Source organism: Cannabis sativa, chromosome X, assembly GCF_029168945.1.
Source record: "Cannabis sativa cultivar Pink pepper isolate KNU-18-1 chromosome X, ASM2916894v1, whole genome shotgun sequence".
Taxonomy (NCBI): Eukaryota; Viridiplantae; Streptophyta; class Magnoliopsida; order Rosales; family Cannabaceae; genus Cannabis; species Cannabis sativa.
Window position 1 is genome coordinate 68303927 of NC_083610.1, and position 18310 is coordinate 68322236.

Here is an 18310-nt window from a genome sequence, read left to right on the forward strand (position 1 = left end):
ATCCTTAAAACACTTAACCTGGTATAAATGATATTTCAGCTAAGTGAAATGAGTACTCCACCATTTATTTTCGTTTGGTCAAGCTCGAAGGAAATCATCCTTTACTTTCTATTTATCAGATAGAAGCTATAGATTCCATATTTATGTTAGCGCTTCCACTCAATTGCACTATCATGTTCCCAAAATGTACGTATCACCCTGACCCAAAAGTAGGCTTAAATAACAAATCAAAGAACATGTATAATACTCTTGAGATCGAACCTAAACATATCAGGATTAAGATCATTTGATCTAGGATCAACGGGTGATATTGAATTCAATAGATATTACGGTAAATTTTAATATATCTAATCAAAGTTCAATATCGGTCCCTTCCGATGTATACTCCATACATCCGATACTGGTAAACTTTGCCAATGCCCTGGAAAGGACATAACACTTATCTAAGGTGTAAGAATACCTATCGCTGATTATACCATGCCAGTCTAAATCTCGTGTTCTGACAAATCAGTGAATAAACTTTCGAACATATAATTAAGATTATATTCAACTGTGCTAACAACACTATAATCATTAACAAATTCATATGTTCTGGACTTAAATAGAATTCATACATTATGTATATATAATCATGAAATAAATCATGTGAACCATGCAACATTAAATGTTATTTCTGATCTTTATTAATAAGTAAATCTGATTATATTGAAATGAGTTTTATTTAGGGCAGAAAGTCCAACAGACTCCCACTTGCACTAATATAAAAAAAAAATGTGCATTTCAAATAATCTCAACACCTTGATATACATATCAAGTGTAGTAGTAGTATACTCCTTGTAATAGGATCTGACAGGTTGAATTCAACACAACCTTTTCTCCACCATTACTCTTCCTTAATCACAAAATCCTTGATATTGTGAAATTCCTCTCTATATGTCTACTCTCTTGGGATACTGGATTCTATACTTTTGGCAACTACTTTTTGGTTAACCAGGAAATAACACTAGTATTTAAGACAAGTTGGAACGGGGCCACAAATGTATAGAACTTTCCTTAGACGGAATAAGTACCTTTCCTGCAACTTTAACATTCAGTCTCTCTCTGGTAGACTAAGAGATTTCAGATAGGTTTTTACACTTCTCCAAAATCACTACTCCACCCCCAGAGTAATCACCATCTTATCAGCAGACTTTCTAGCACAAAATCAAGTCTCGAAATCTGATGTGGTGTAGTCTAAGAGTTTTAAACACACCCTTATAGACTAACATATAGTTCCTCTTCTTAATCTTAAGATTTACTTGATTGTCTTCCAATGTTCCTCTCCTGGATTAATCTGATACCTACTCATTACTCCCACTCAACAGCAGGTGTCTGGTCTAAGGCATACTAAAGCATATCCGAGACCTCTCACTGTTGATTTAAGAAATTCTTTCATGGCTTTATCTTTTCTGGAATAGTTGAGACTTTTCCTTAGATAAATAAAATCTATGCCTAGAAGTCGAGAAGCTTCTATACATTGCCATTAGAAAAGAAAACGCTTCAACATCTTACTAAAGTAAGTTGCTTGCATTAGAGTAAGTAATTACCAGGTATACCACAAGCCATAGTTTAGACAAACTCAAACCTATAATACTAGGAACATGAAGTTTTGTTAAGTCCATTGAATAGACTTATTAACGAAAATTTCCTTTCTTGTCCTTGTAATAGAAAACTTTAGGTTATTCCATGTGAATGGATCAAACCATAGTTCTATTGACTTTTCTTCTTAGTTTCTTATCTTGACAATCCATTACTTGTTTAAACTCACAATGGATTTTAATCACTAGTGTCTTCCAGGTCATGAGAAGGTGAGTTCCTAGAAACCCTCCCACTACGACAAGGTACCGTGAATTATGTCTAAGAAAACTAAATGGTATTGACCTCTTCGGTTGCGTCAAGACAACAGAGGCAGTGGGATCATCTTGTATCGAATAGAACACTTATGGAATCAAGAAAAAAAAAATATCTCTTTTATTTGCTACTTTGTTTTTAGACTTAGTCATTTTCTTAGAAAAGTAGTATTTGTTTAAACAAACACTTTCTTATCTATTGACTATGGGATGTTCCACCCCTAATCACTTAGAATAGCTAACAAACATGCAAACCATGGTTAACAGTTCTAGCTTTTCTTAAGATTTCGATTAGGTCATCCATGAATCTAGTAATGATTTACATTAAGTATACAACCATTACATCATTCTAAAATTGTATTACCATAGAAGGACTTAGGCAATAACTAGTAACTAATCATCAATATGCAAATCGAATTTCTGGGGAGGTAAGCTTGGATATAATTCAAAAATCAATTTAATGATCTTTGAACTGCATATCTAACTAACTATTTCTCCACCCCTATCAGTTCGCAAGATCTTTAACCACTTACCTTAATGGTTTTTCACCATTGCTAGAAATTCATGAAATTTTTCAAACATTTCAAATTTCTTTGCATAAGGTATAATCTAGAGTGATCGTTTAAAGAATACAACGAAAAACTCATATCCACCCCTGAATGTACATCCATCTCCGAATGAGATGAACTTACTTTCAGTGGATATAGGCATATTAACTCTTTGCAGAGATTGATCTTGTGAAAACCACTATGAACAAGATACAAATGCCATAGATTAAAAAAAATGTGTGGTTGTGTCTTTTTGATGACTTAGGTTTAGTTACTTCAAAGAGTACTTAGAATAGTGCAAGTGGATCGTGGTCACAGAATACTAAACTCATATTCCATACAGTTTGAATCCATTGATAGAAAATGGTTATTAAACACTTTGTGAAAGTGAAACTGTATTATATTAAAAAGTTATTTGGAATCTAAAATTTAAAGTCAAAGACTTAAATTTATACCAAATATACATGAGTAATTCTTTCTTGGACCACCACTACGAATTTTAACTCTAAGCAGATTTTTCCATACAAGTAGGAGATTTCTAAGATTGAGGATTTATATCATTTTGGGATAGAATTTCGGGAATATAATCATATGCGTCATTAAATTTCTTAAGAGAAAATAGAATGACATGAAATGATTTATAGACCATTCATCCAATGATATGTTATTGAGCTAATTCGAAATGAATAAACTAAGAGGAATTAGAATAATTTCGTATTCAAATAAGAATCCAACGATGCTCCGATTTGCGAGAGTCAAAGTAATCTTATTTATACAATCTTCTTGTTTCATATTGTAAATACTAATCTAAGGTGTCATCGATTGATGAACAGCTAGATGTTGCACTTACAATATTTATCTTTCGAGATCTAACACTATTATGTTTGTCTAATGGTGAAAATCCATTAGGGATTTATCTCATTAGAAAAACAAAACCAAGTTAGACCAACAATGAAGATTCGAAATTAAACTACAATTTAATAACAGAAAATAACATGGTTCAATATAAATTAATACACAATTCAGAAATTATTAAACATATAGCAAGTAGGAATGACAAGTGAAAATACTAAAACATACAATCCTAAATAATTTCCAAGGTCTTCAACAAACTGATATCAGTGTCCCGTTTAGGCGAGAGTCAGTGATACCATCCATTGAATAGAGTTGTCAGCTCATCTAAAATGATAAACATTCTAGCAACCTTTTATTCGATCAAGATTGGAATCCAGCGTTGTCCCGTTTAGGCGAGAGTCAAAGCTATTCTATCTTATGAGCTTCCACCATTGTTTCATATTTTGTAAGTCAAATACAGTCGCCACCATTAGGGTGATCAATACCATATAAAACACTTACAAATATACTTATCTTTCGAGATTAAACGGTGCTAACTTGCTAATGAACGTTCCTCCATTAGGGAGGATTACTCACTAAAACAAAAGCTATGTAAAACCAACAATTGAGATCGAATGTCCTAATAATAAAGCTCATTATTTAAAGTGTATTTTCTTCTAATATTTATTTTAATCAATTTATTTTAAATATATATTTATTTAATTAAAATTTCCAATTTAGAATTAAAAATTCTAAATATAAATTTGAATTTAATATTTATAAATATTACTTAGATTGATATGAAAATAACATGAATTATTTCCATCTTAGTAATAATTTCCCATAAATATTTAGAAAAATATTCAATTTAAGTTGTTCCAAAATTAATTTAAATTAATTTACAACTCAAATTTAATTTTCTATAAATATATATGGCATTTCGAAAAATTGAAGTATTTAAGAATACAATTTTCGAAATTGCTTGTTAAAATAAAATAAAAATATATCCTGGAAAAAATTATTCTAATTTAATGTTGGCCCAAAATTAATTAATAAAATTAATTTACAACAAAAAAATATAATTTTCCTATTTAATTAAATATATAAGAAATTTTTTAAATATTTAAGTATCATGATGAAAATTAACTTAAATATTAATTTTCTATTTAATTAAATACACTGAAAAAATACTTCAAGCAAAACAGTTAATATCTATCTAGACTTTCATTGACTAATTAATTCATTTTCTAATTAAATATATTTTACTTCATTTATTTCAATTAATCATTAAATGAAAATATCATTGATTTAAGTTGGTCCAAAATTAAAATAAATAATTTTCAACTTTAATCTATTTTTCAAATAAAATTCGAAATTTCTGCATTTAAGAAATGCAATTTCAAAATTGCGGGAAAAAGATTAATAAAATAAAATAAAATATATTTTGAAAATTATTCAAAATTTAAGTTATTCTGAAATAAGATTTCAAACTTAAAATAATTTTCAATTTTAATTAAATAACATAAAAATAATAATATTTAAATATCATGATGAAAATCAACTTAAATATTTAAATTTTCAATTTAATTAAATGTATTAAATTCAAGAAATAAATAATTAAGTATAGAGGATACTTAATTATTAATTCTAGTTTAATACTAGGAAAAATATACTTAACTTAGATTGTACCAAAATTAATTATTAAACAATTAATTTCCCAATCTATGATATTTTCCTAATTAAATATTAGAAAAATAACTACTTCTAGAAATAATTATCTAGAATAATTTCATTTACTAAGTGTTTTTCTAAAATTAACTTTAAAATATTAAATGAAAAATTAAATTTCATATATTTTAAAAGTTAATTATGTTGCTAATTCAATTTAAATTAGGTTAGACTAATATAATTAACTTAATACAATTATTTAAATAAGGCAAATGGGCCTTCACAATTGGGATAGTTCATGTGAGGGGGAGCTGGGTTCAGTATGTCGTACCCACTTCTATTGGCCCCCAACTCTCACACAAGGCTCAAAAGAGAAGAATTTAACCTTTAAATAAACATTGTTATTCATTGAATAAGCCCAAATCTAATTGGGCCTAAATAAATTTACTTATGTCAAAATTTATTTTAGCAACCTAGTCCATTTACTTAGTAAAACTTAAATGGGCTTCCTATATGCATCTAAGCCCAAAAGCAAACATATAGGCTCACACAGGTCAAATGATTTGGTTGGGCCCTATCATGTTACTAGGTTTACACAGATGAAAGAAATTGCAAAATTTACCTGTTACAAATTATTTATAAGATCTATTAACAATTGGACTATGATTAAAATCAGATCATTGGATCTGTCAACAAGTTAATCATAGAAATTTAGATCAAATAAATAATAGGTTTGTAAAAAAAATTTGTATATTAATATATAAACAAACAATACAAACAAATAACTGATCTGTAATATCTGGAAAATAAGCTAAAATATCTCAATTTTAAAATTTAAAATAAAAATTAAATTTTAAAATAAATATCTTAACTAGAATTCAAATTTAGGTTGTTAGAGAATATTTGAAAAAATTCAAAATTAAAAAAACTCCTAAATTTCCTAAATTCTAACAAAAAATCAAAAAATATCTAACCAATTTTTCAAATATCAAGTTTATTCAAAATTTAAATTTATTTAAAATTTCTAATAAAGATAATATAATAAAATATCTTGAATTTTAAATTTAGATATTTCATTATTATATTCTAAGTCTTATAATTTAATAAATTTAAATATTACATAAATAAACTAATTGAAAAAATAAGATATTTTATATGGTTAGAATATTTAAAAAAAATAATAAGTTTGAAAAATTTATGGTTTAAAACCTTAAAAAATCTATTCAAACTAAACTAACCAATTTTTCAAATCTTCATGTTATTTTTTGCCAAAATATAATTTTAATAAAAAAATGTCTAATAAGATAAAATGTTAAACCTAACATATTCCTAATCTTATAATTTTAATTAATAAAATATATTTTGAAAATAATAAATTTGAAAAAGATATGATATGGTTAGCAAATTTTGAAATTAGTACAAGATTATTTTTAAAAGATAATATTTTAATATCAAAGTAAGATCATTTAAAATTGAAAAAAAAATAATATCTAATCTTATAATTAAAATAAATAAAATAATCTAAAATTTCAAAATTAACCATAAGGCTCCTTTGTGAGAAATCAAATTTTCAAAATTCAAAGCCTACTAATATCAGAAACTAATTTTAATTAATTTTAAAAAAAATTAATAAAAATTAATTTTAATCTGACAATTAGATTTTTAATTGAAAATTCAGATTCTACACAAAATTCTACCAAAAATTGGCTTTTGTTTCAATGAAAAACGATTTTTGAATCAAAAATTATGACGAAAACAAGTTTGAGGCACAGGGGTATGCATTGCATACCCCTGCGCGCGCGGATGCAAGAAAAACGCCGAGGACAGAGGCTGCAAGCAGCCTCATTTGACCGAGAGAGCTCGGTGCTGGCAGCCCTTCAGACAGGAGCCGTGTCCGAGAGACCTCGGTCAGCACTGTCTGAATTGGCGTGCGTGTCCGAGCAAATCCGAGGCTTGTGCGCGCGCGTGATTGATTCAAATCCTGATATTTTCGTTCCACTTCAAAAAATCATAATTAATTCATAAAAAATACAAATTAGGTTCTGTAAAAGCCTAAATTTATTAATTTTGTTGTCTACTTTCCAGAAAAAATAATTCCAGATCGAAATAAAAAATATTTCAGTAACATATATTGCGATTTCTAAACTATCATAAAATAAGCACATAAACCACATGAAACCATCCAAATCAATGCATATCATCGTTTTAATTCATATTTCATGAAAGTAAATCATTACCATGTCTCTGAGGCCAGTTGTTGGAAATATTTTACCAGGATCTAGATTTACTAACAAGTATGTTTCATTAACATCCTAATATGAATTCTAAAACAATAAAATAAACACATATAAAGTTTAGGAAACCTTACATTGGGTGCAGCGGAATATAATGACTCCTTCCGTTCAGATCTCTAGCCCTTGATTCCTTTATGTAGCAGAGCATCACCAATATCTGAACCTGGATCTCTTTCTCTCCTTCCTTTGATGTTGATTCTCCTTCTTGTTGATTGGAATCTCCTACAGTCTTACACACTATGATTGAGATACCACTTGATGTGTGTGGGCACTCACTTATTCACTCAAGGATTTCGAAAATAAAGAAGAAAAGAAGAGTGAAGTGGTTTCGGCTATAGAGAAAAGAATAGGAGGCTCAATTTCATCTGACAAAGTTAAGTGTGAATGAGAGCCATCACTATCTATTTATAGGTAACCACTTAGGTTTAGGTTAGAATTATTTGGCATTAAAATAATAGAAAAATAAATATTAAAATCACACTAAGTGTGCCGCCCATGGATAGTGGATTGGGCCCACTTTGCAATTTTGTCATTTTGTCATTTTTCTATCCTATATTCTCAAAAACGCCAAGTTTCCAATTTAACCATTTAAATGCCAATTCTAATTATTTAATAACTAAAAATTAATTATTAAATAATATTGTCATTTAATATATTTATTAATTAGACATATAAAGTCTCTTAAATAATAAATAAACCTAGAATCTCTTTTCTTTAGAATTTCGCCCTTGCTTAGTGAAAATTCATAAACTAGACATAGTCTAGCTTTAGAATTATAATTGATTAATCAAAACCAATTAACTGAGTCTTACAAGCAGTATGGTCTCAACTAGTATGGGTACCATGGGTCTATATATCCAAGCTTCCAATAAGCAGATCAAGAATTTATATCTTAAATTCACTGACTTATTAATTCTTCGTTGAATCCACTCATAGAACTTAGAATTGCACTCTCAGTATATAGAACGCTCTATATGTTCCACCATATAGACACGTCATTAGTTATCCATTGTTATAATCCTAATTTGATCAATGATCCTCTATATAGATGATCTACACTGTAAAGGGATTAGATTACCGTAACACCCTACAATGTATTTTTATCCTTAAAACACTTAACCCGGTATAAATGATATTTCAGCTAAGTGAAATGAGTACTCCACCATTTATTTTCGTTTGGTCAAGCTCAAAGGAAATCATCCTTTACTTTCTATTTGTCAGATAGAAGCTATAGATTCTATATTTATGTTAGCGCTCCCACTCAATTGCACTATCATGTTCCCAAAATGTACGTATCACCCTGACCCAAAAGTAGGCTTAACTAACAACTCAAAGAACATGTATAATACTCTTGAGATCGAACCTAAACATATCAGGATTAAGATCATTTGATCTAGGATCAACGGGTGATATTGAATTGAATAGATATTACGATAAATTTTAATATATCTAATCAAAGTTCAATATCGGTCCCTTCCGATGTATACTCCATACATCCGATACTGGTAAACTTTGCCAATACGCTGGAAAGGACATAACACTTATCCAAGGTGTAAGAATACCTATCGCTGATTATACCATGCCAGTGTAAATCTAGTGTTCTGACAAATCAGTGAATAAACTTTCGAACATATAGTCAAGATTATATTCCACTGTGCTGACAACACTATAATCATTAACAAATTCATATGTTCTGGACTTAAATAGAATTCATACATTATGTATATATAATCATGAAATAAATCATGTGAACCATGCAACATAAAATGTTATTTCTGATCTTTATTAATAAGTAAATCTGATTATATTGAAATGAATTTTATTTAGGGCATAAAACCCAACAAAGGCTTCCCACCAAAAGGTGAGAGATATTTCAGCTTTGGCAAGAAGGGTGAAACCAACATCAACAACATGTTGTCTTCTCTCAACTCAACCTTATTGTTGATGGTTGTGAAGGCATGAGTTTCTTTTGATAATACCTAGGTGTTGAAATTTTTTGTATAGTGGTTCAAACTCTTCGATTAAATCAGTTTGAACACTTTTTATTTTAAGCTGAAATTTCCTTTCAATGTAAACATTAAATTGTACAAAAATATTTGTTGCTTCATATTTAAGTTTCATTGGAAAAATCCACACAAACGGAGTAAAATCATCAACAAAGCTCAAATACTATTTGTAACCATCAGTAGATGGGTAGAAAGATGGACCCCAACCATTGAAAATATCAATTTAAAAGGTACAAATAGTTTATTACTATAATTTTTTTTAAATTGAAATGATGTAGTTTGCCAATTCGGCAAGCATCAAAGAATGTGTCTTATTACAACTGGTGTTGGGGGAAACTTTGGACAATACTTTAGCTAAAGCAACATGGGAGGGATGGCCTAGCCTACAATGACAAACAAAAGTGAAATATGATTTATCATACACTGGATGGATTGCTAGTGGTTGTAAAATTTAGGACAGTGAGACTTTGATGCATAGAAACTGACTTGAGACATTGATTGAAGGACTTGAAGTTTGTATAGGCCATCACAAACTTCACCTCGAAGAAGTACTTGTTTGGTGATCTTGTCCTTTATAAGACAACAATTATCATCAAATTCAAGAGTAACATAGTTATCCTTAGTGAACTGAGAGATACTAAGAAAACTTTTAGTAACATTAGGCACATGAAGGATGTCTTGTAGAATAAGAGATTCAGAATTGGTATTTGACTAAAACACATTAGATCCTATATGGAGAATAGGTAGGGAGTTACCAATACCAACAATCACTTTAGCTTCACCTTTGTAACTTGTGGGACGAGTCACATTTTAGGGTCTAGAATGATATAATGACTTGCTCCACTGTCCAAGTACCAAGCTCCTCCAAGATTTGGTGTAGATGTGTTGGTGGTTTCTGATAGAAGAATCTGCGGTGCATTTGGAAGGTGGAGGTATTTGCATCAATATTGGTTTGATTTCCATTGAATGTTATACCAAACCTATGATTATGACAGCCAGTAGTCCCATGATCCGCAAGGGGAAACACCGGGTAAGCTATGCAATCCCACATCGCCTGGGGAAGGTCAAGTGAGATGATTCTGAGACTGTGTAGGTATGGGACTGCACAGTTGAAGAGAGCTTAAATGGATTGATTGGTACTACGTATATCAATAAGGTGCATCTTGTTTTTCGGTAGCCCATCACGAGAGAACTCCACAGTTAAGCGTTCTTGACCTAGGGTAATTTCAAGATGTGTGACCTCCTAGGAAGTTTTCCCAAGAAGCGTGTGAGTGAGGACAAAACACGCTGGAAATACATGTGTTGGTTTGTAGGGTCAGTCATCAATCCAGGAAGCAGCCAGAGTGGCATACTCATGTATAAGAGCCATTATTCTGTGTGTAAGGGCCCAGTGGAGGCTTGAAGCGGGGACGATACAAATGGTATCAGAGCCTTGACCCAGCCGGAAGTGTGGTCGACGAGGACGTCAAATCCTGTAAGGGGGGTGATTGTGAGTCAATAGTCCCGTGATCCGTAAGGGAAAATACCGGGTAAGCTGCAATCCCACACCACCTGGGGAAGGTCAAGTGCGATGAATCTGAGATTGTGTAGGTATGAGACTACACAGTTGAAGCAGGCTTAAATGGATTGATTGGTACTACCAATATCAACAAGGTGCATCTTATTTTTCGGTATCCCATCACGAAAGAACTCCACAGTTAAGCGTGCTTGACTTGGAGTAATTTTAGGATGGGTGGCCTCCTGAGAAATTTTCCCAAGAAGAGTGCGAGTGAGGACAAAGCATGCTGGAAACTCTCGTGTTGGTTTTTAGGGTCAGTCATCAGTCCATGAAGCAGCCAGAGTGACGTACTCGTGTATAAGAGCCATTATTCTGTGGGTGTAAGGGCCCAATGGAGGCTTGAAGTGAGGATGTTACAAATGGTATCAGAGCCTTGACCCAGCCGAAAGTGTGGTCGACAAGGACGTCGGACCCCGTAAGGGGGTGATTGTGATAGTCAGTAGTCCCGTGATCTGCAAGGGGAAACACCGGTATGCTGTGCAATCCCACATCGCCTAGAGAAGCTCAAGTGGGATGATTGTAAGACTGTGTAGGTATCGGACTGCACAGTTGAAGATGACTTAAATGGATTTATTGGTGCTACTTATATCAACAAGGTGCATCTTGTTTTTCGGTAGCCCATCATGAAAGAACTCCACAGTTAAGCGTGCTTGACTTGGGGTAATTTAAGAATGGGTGACCTCCTGGGAAGTTTTCCCAAGAAGCGTGCGAGTGAGGACAAAGCACGCTGAAAACACTCGTGTTGGTCTGTAGGGCTAGTCGTCAGTCCATGAAGCAGCCAGAGTGACGTACTCGTGTATAAAAGCCATCATTCTGTGGGTGTAAGGGCCCAATGGAGGCTTGAAGCGGGGACGTTACAAATTTGCTTTGTCCTCACTCGCACGCTTTCTAGGAAAACTTCCCAGGAGGTCACCCAGCCTGAAATTACCCCAGGCCAAGCACGGCACGGTGGAGTTCTTTCGTGATGGGCTACCGAAAAACAAGGTGCATCTTGTTTTTCGGTAGCCCATCTCGAAAGAACTCCACGGTTAAGCGTGCTTGGCTTGAGGTAATTTCAAGATGGGTGACCTCTTGGGAAGTTTTCCCAGGAAGCGTGCGAGTGAGGACAAAGCACGCTGGAAACACTCGTGTTGGTCTGTAGGGTTAGTCGTAAGTCCATGAAGTTGCCACAGTGGCGTACTCGTGTATAAGAGCTATTATTTTGTGGGTGTAAAGGCCCAATAGAGGCTTAAAGCGGGGACGCTACAATGATAACACTTGAGACTGGTGTGGCCAACTCTTCCACACATTTGGTAGATTATTATCTCTTCCACCTCTATTATTTTATGAGTGTCTTCCACCATAATAAGAACCATGATGACCTCTGTTGGAGTAGCTAGGAGCACCTCAAGAGCTATTGTTCAAATTTAGATTTGCAAGATTTGCTTTCACATTGACAAAATCTTCCGTGGTGTGTTAATTTATTCTCATCTTTTGACTATGAAGCATGAATTACACTTCTTGTAAGGATAAAAGAATCAAATTGAGAGGTGAGATTGAAGAAAATAGCTTCATACTCAGATCTGAGACCATCGAGAATGTATAAAATGAGATCCTCATCAGAAAAGAATTGTCTAGCCATAGCAAGATCATCTCCAAATTGTTTCATCTTTAAAAAATACTCATCGATTGTTATAGATCATGTCTTTGTTGACTGCAGGGATCCTTAGATTTAAAGAAGTTGGGCTCTTGACATTGTGTTGAACAAATTGATTGAGAGTATTCCATATTTGAGCAGAGGTTTGACAGTGAATTGTATGTCCAGTCATCATCTCAGTCATTGAATTCATTAACAAGTGCATTAGGAACTGATCAAATCACAACCATTGGACAAAATCAGGGTTAGGAACATCACCTTCAAGAATTGTTGAAGAGGAAGGTTGGTGCCGAGAATGTAACCATTGAGATTGTAAGCTTGAGTAGCAACCAGAACCAAGGATCTCTAGAAGTTGTAATTGGACCAACTGAGTCTCAGATTCAGTTGGAGCAGATTGTTGTTTGGTAACGCGGTTTGAGGAATTTCTTCAACTCGAGCTTGAGTAGGTGAACAGACTGGTTCATCTTTAGTAGGTGGAAAAATTGGTTCATTGCGTGGATTTGGATGGTATTGGTCTTTTGACGCCATGGCTCCGATACCATATCAAAGATCAAGAATTGTTGTTCTTGAGAGAGAAAGTTCAGAGAAAGAATGTAGATGAAGAGGATTGATTGAAAGAATACTCATTTAAAATACTTGAGTGAGCTAAAGTTTTATTTATAGGCAAAGTTTTACAACTGAAGATGAATGTGAGATGTCATAGTCTATGTCATTACAATTAGTTAGTTGAGTTCCTAATTGATTTTCTAACAAACTCTCTAACTAATTTGATGCACTTGTTTATGTATTTCATAGAGCACACCGCTGCATAACATTGTGCATCATTTTGCTCGTTTTATTTGTTATTAGTTTATAATAACTATCTTATAATTATATTATTAATTCATTATATATACTTAAAAAAGTCATTAGAAAGACAAGGACGACCAAGGAGTCCGACCCAAAAGATTAGAGGTTGTTTGGTTGTATTTTTAGTTTTTAGAATTTGTGTTTTCAAAACTTAAAATAAAAGCATTTTTTTTTTTGTTATTTTAAAAATTTAATGGTGTTTGGCTTAGGTTTTTGAAAATTATTTTTATAATTTTTTTACTAAAAAAAAAAAAAAAGAAAACATCAATATTCTACACCATACCATGACATGAAACCATCCTACCCTGGACTAGACCCGGACCCAGACCTTAGACCCCAGACCCCAGCTGAATCCAGACCCGAACCCCAGACCCTAGACCCTCGACCCCGAACCTTGGCCCGAACCCAAACCTGCACCTGAACCCGAACCCTTGACCCGGACCCAGACCTTAGCCCGAACCCGAACTAAGACCTAGAACTAGACTCAAACCCGTACCCAAACACCAGACCCGGACCTCGAACTCAGCGCAAACCCAGACCCAGCCCAGACCTAAACTCGGACCCCAAACCTATACTCAAAACTGGACCCCAAATCTTGACCCGAACCCGAACCCGAACCCCGACAAGAACCTCAGATCCTAACCTGAACCCCGACTCGTACCCTGACCCTGAACCTAAAGCTGGACTCGAACCCCGACCCGAACATAAACCCAGACCTCGACCCTGACCTGGACACTAAACCCTGATTCAAATCCATACACTAGACTCAAACTCGGACCCAAACCTTGACCCAAACTTGGACCCTGACCCGGATCTAACCCCGATCCAGACGCAGACCCAAACCCCCGACTCTACTCAGACCCGAACCCCGACCCCGACCCCAAACACCGACCCGGACCCAAACCCTGGACGTCGACCTAGACCCCAGACTTGAACTCGAACCAGGACCCAGATCCAGCTTAAGACCTCTGACCTAGCCCCAAGTTCGAGTTTGAGTTTGGGGTCGAGGTTCGGGTCGAGGTCAAGGTCTGTGGTCTGGGTCGGGGTCTGGGATTCGGGTCCAGGGTTCGAGTTAAGGGTTTGGGTCCAGGGTCTGGGGTCTAGGTCCAGGGTTCGGGTTCAGGTTCAGGTTGGGTTTCAAGGTCGGGGTCGGGGTCTAGGGTTTGGGTCTGAGGCAAGGTCCGAGGTTCAGGTTCGGGGTTCGGGTCCGGGGCCAGGTCCGAGTCTGGGTATGGGGTTCGGGTCTTGGTCCTAGTCCGGATCTAGGTCCGGGGTCTAGGTCCGAGTCTGGGTCAGGGTTCGGTATTTGGTTTCGGGTCCAGGTTTGGGTCCTGGTACGGGTTAGGGTCTAAGTCTGAGTCGGGTCAGGGTCCAGGTCTAGGTCTGGGTCTAGGGTCCGAGTATGTGAAAATATGTAAAATATAATATGTTAGACAAAAAAAATATTTTTGAAAATAAAAAATAAAATTTTGATGCTTTTTGTTTTTTAGTTTTTTAAAATTTAATTTTTTTTGAAAAAAAAATTAAAATTTGACCAAACGACCTCTATTATTTTTTAAAAATTGTTTTCTATTTCAAAAAGCTGAAAACAATTTTAAAATTATGAAGTCAAAGAAATTTTTATTTGCTTTTAATTTTTGTTCTTTATTTATTTACTTTTTTTTGGCCGCTAGTGCAAAAGAAACTCTCAATATAACTCCGTGTAAAGAAAGCTCTCGTGTTTTTTTTTTCTTTTTTTTTTTTCTGAAATTGTGTAAAGAAAGCTCTTAAAGCATGCCATACACATTTTTATATATGTATATAGTTGATTATAATGCCCAATTAGCTATCTTCCAAGGTCGTAAGGTTAGTTTAGTGCATGAATGTGTAGCTTCATAGCTTTCCACTTATATAAATATATATAATGTACAGTGCATATATACAAATATATGGGTACATAGAAGTAGATCATTTTATAGTTAATTAAATTGATTTTTCCATTAAACAAAATTGGTTTTCACTTTTCACACACATTTATATGTAGGCCAACTCATATATGTATAATGCCAATGAAGTCTATTAGATTCCAAAGAGGCAGCACAAAAGAGAAAAAATAAAAGAAAAAGTATATTCAAAAACATAAAGCTGATAATAACTAATGATAAGAAAGCGAGAGGAAGAAATTGATAAAATATATATGGCCAAGAGGCCCAAGAGTAGTGTTTGGTGAGCTTTTGAATTAATCCTCATGATCCATGACTTACGTGGTGCAATTAATAATTGAATTATATTGAATTGTTACCCATTGGGTGGTAGATGAATCGTCATTTTTATGTTGTGACTAAAAAATTCGTGATTAAGATATTAGTTACAAAAATTATAATTAATTGCGATTATATAATTTTTTAGTTAAAATACTTGTTGTTTCGAAACTATATTAATAACAACTTGTATCTAATTATTATATTTTAATTATAAGTAATATTTTATTGTGACTAAAAATCACATTTAACCATAAAAAATAATGTTGTGATTAAAATATTATTACTAAATATATATTTCTTTTTGTAGTGGGTGTAATTAAAATATTAAAGGATTGATAGGAATTGCAAAGAGAAAGAAAGAAAAAATGAAGAAGAAGAATACTCAGGTCACAGTTTATAAGTGAAGTTTTCCATGAGCTTGCTGAAAGATTTATCAGCGACACGTCTCATTAAACCCTAAAAGAAAATAGTGTTGTTTTCTATTTACACACCGTCTACAGAAGCCTTTTGTTGGTGCAGTTTCGAAGCGCTAGCAAAAGTCTTCCACCAACTATTTTTTTTTTTTTAAAAAAAAATCACGTTCTTAAATGGTGAGAAATTTTTTTTGAGAACGTTCACCAGTGCCATGTTATTGTCGAAAAAAATGAATTTACTACCGAAAATATCTCATGGAAGATTATTTTAATAGTTTTGTCAATGTCTTTATATGCTCACAACGATGGCAAAAGTTTTTTTACCAACGATTGTTAGCATCAATAGAATATTGTTTCCCACCAAAATTGTCATGTCTTATGGTGGGAAACGTCTTCCTATTTTGTTGGCGCATTAGATAATTACTACCGATAATAGCATATGTTCTGTTGTTGTTGTCTACAGTCAGTAACCCCTGAGGAAAGCCCTCAACATCGGCAATAAAGAGCACCAGCAATTCTCATCTCACAAATAAAAAATTTATTTTGTATTTTCTTTTAGTGACATTTCTCTTCTTCTTAATATTATTAGAGCAATGCTATTAGGGACCTTATGATGTCTAATATTATACTGATGTATCACGTTATGAGTGGTTAACAATTTCTTCTATTGTTTATTAAATAAAAAATGTCAAGAATTTGATATTAATTTGTACCAATAGCAAAACATCATTTCTTGTGGTGTTTGGCATAAGCTTCACAAAAACATGTCATTGGACCTATATATATGTATATATTTAATATATGGAAGAGGTTTCAATGGTTACATTTTTATTGTAACCATCATGGTTACATATTTTTAAACCATTGGATTACTATTAAATGGTTGTGATTAATTTGAAATTAAATAAAAATAAATAATAAATAAAAAGTAACCTAATAATTTATTTCCTTATAAAAATTTAATTAAGATTAATTATATTTTAAAATTAAATTAATTATAATTATTAATTAATTTTCTACAATTTATTACTATATAAGGATCTTTTAGCAATTTATTTTTTTGCACTTAAATTATTTAAAATTTTATGGCAAAACTTTTTATAATTTAAAATTATACACATATAATTTCATAATTTAGATTTTGTTATACTTGTAATCTTAATTTTCAATTATTACACTTAATTATTTAATTTTTTTATTAACATATTTAAAAAGTAAAAAGTGAAATAAGTTGAAGGATTTTTTAGAAAAAAAAAATGGCTACACTTGTTATCGATTGACTAGCTTGAGGTCTCATACTTAGTTCATCTAATTGTAACAAAATAATTAAATATCATTTAAAAATAATTAATTATTTAAAAATTTATTATAAGAAGAGAATTTTAATTTGTGTCTGTCAAAAGAAGTTTAATTTTTGTAAAAAAAAATAAATTTTATTGTAAATATTATAATTAAATTGCTTAATTATTAAAATAATTAGGGTAAGGATTTAAATATAAATATTAATTGCTAAAAGAGGTCTTGTTAAATATTTAATTAATTATTTAAAGAAAATAGTTAATTATAATTAATTAATTCTAAAAAAGGAATGTCTACCTATTAGTAACCTGCTATTACAGGTCAAAGAAAAATGCAACCATATGGTTACAATAAAAATGTAACCATTGAATAGTCACCCTTAATATATATATATATATATATATATATATATATATGTGTGTGTGTGTGTTTTATGTTTTAAGGAAGGGACCTATATGTACTTTCATTATAGTTTGGGGTAATTTTATTGGCAATACCTTACAAGAAGTGTTTTCATAGATTATTTATCTGTATTGGCATCTCAAATATTTTTTTAATATAATTTTTTTTCATAATCATATACGTAGTAATTATTTAGGATGATTTATAATAAGGTTCAAGCAATTATTTAACACGCATATAAAAAAAATAATTTTTGAAAACTATTCATTAATTTTTTAAAAATTAACAAATAATTTTAAATAACTACTAAATTACATATTATAAAGAGAAAAATGAACTAAACTTCAAACTTTTCTTTTATATATAAACTAGGGAATAGATTCAGGCTATTATTTTAATAATTTTTTAAAATTTACATTATGAAATTAATTTTAGTTACGAATAAAATTTTAAGTCTAATACTTTTTTAATGATTTTTTATGAATATTATAAAATTATATAATATATTATGTAAATTATCTCTTTTATTTATAATTAGCTTAAAATAATTATATGATAAAGTTATTTATAATAATTAAAAGCCATTGAAAATATAATCTTTTTAAATGAGTGAGATATTATAATGGTATAGGTTTTAAAGTAATTAAAAAATATATCATTTTTCTTGTTTA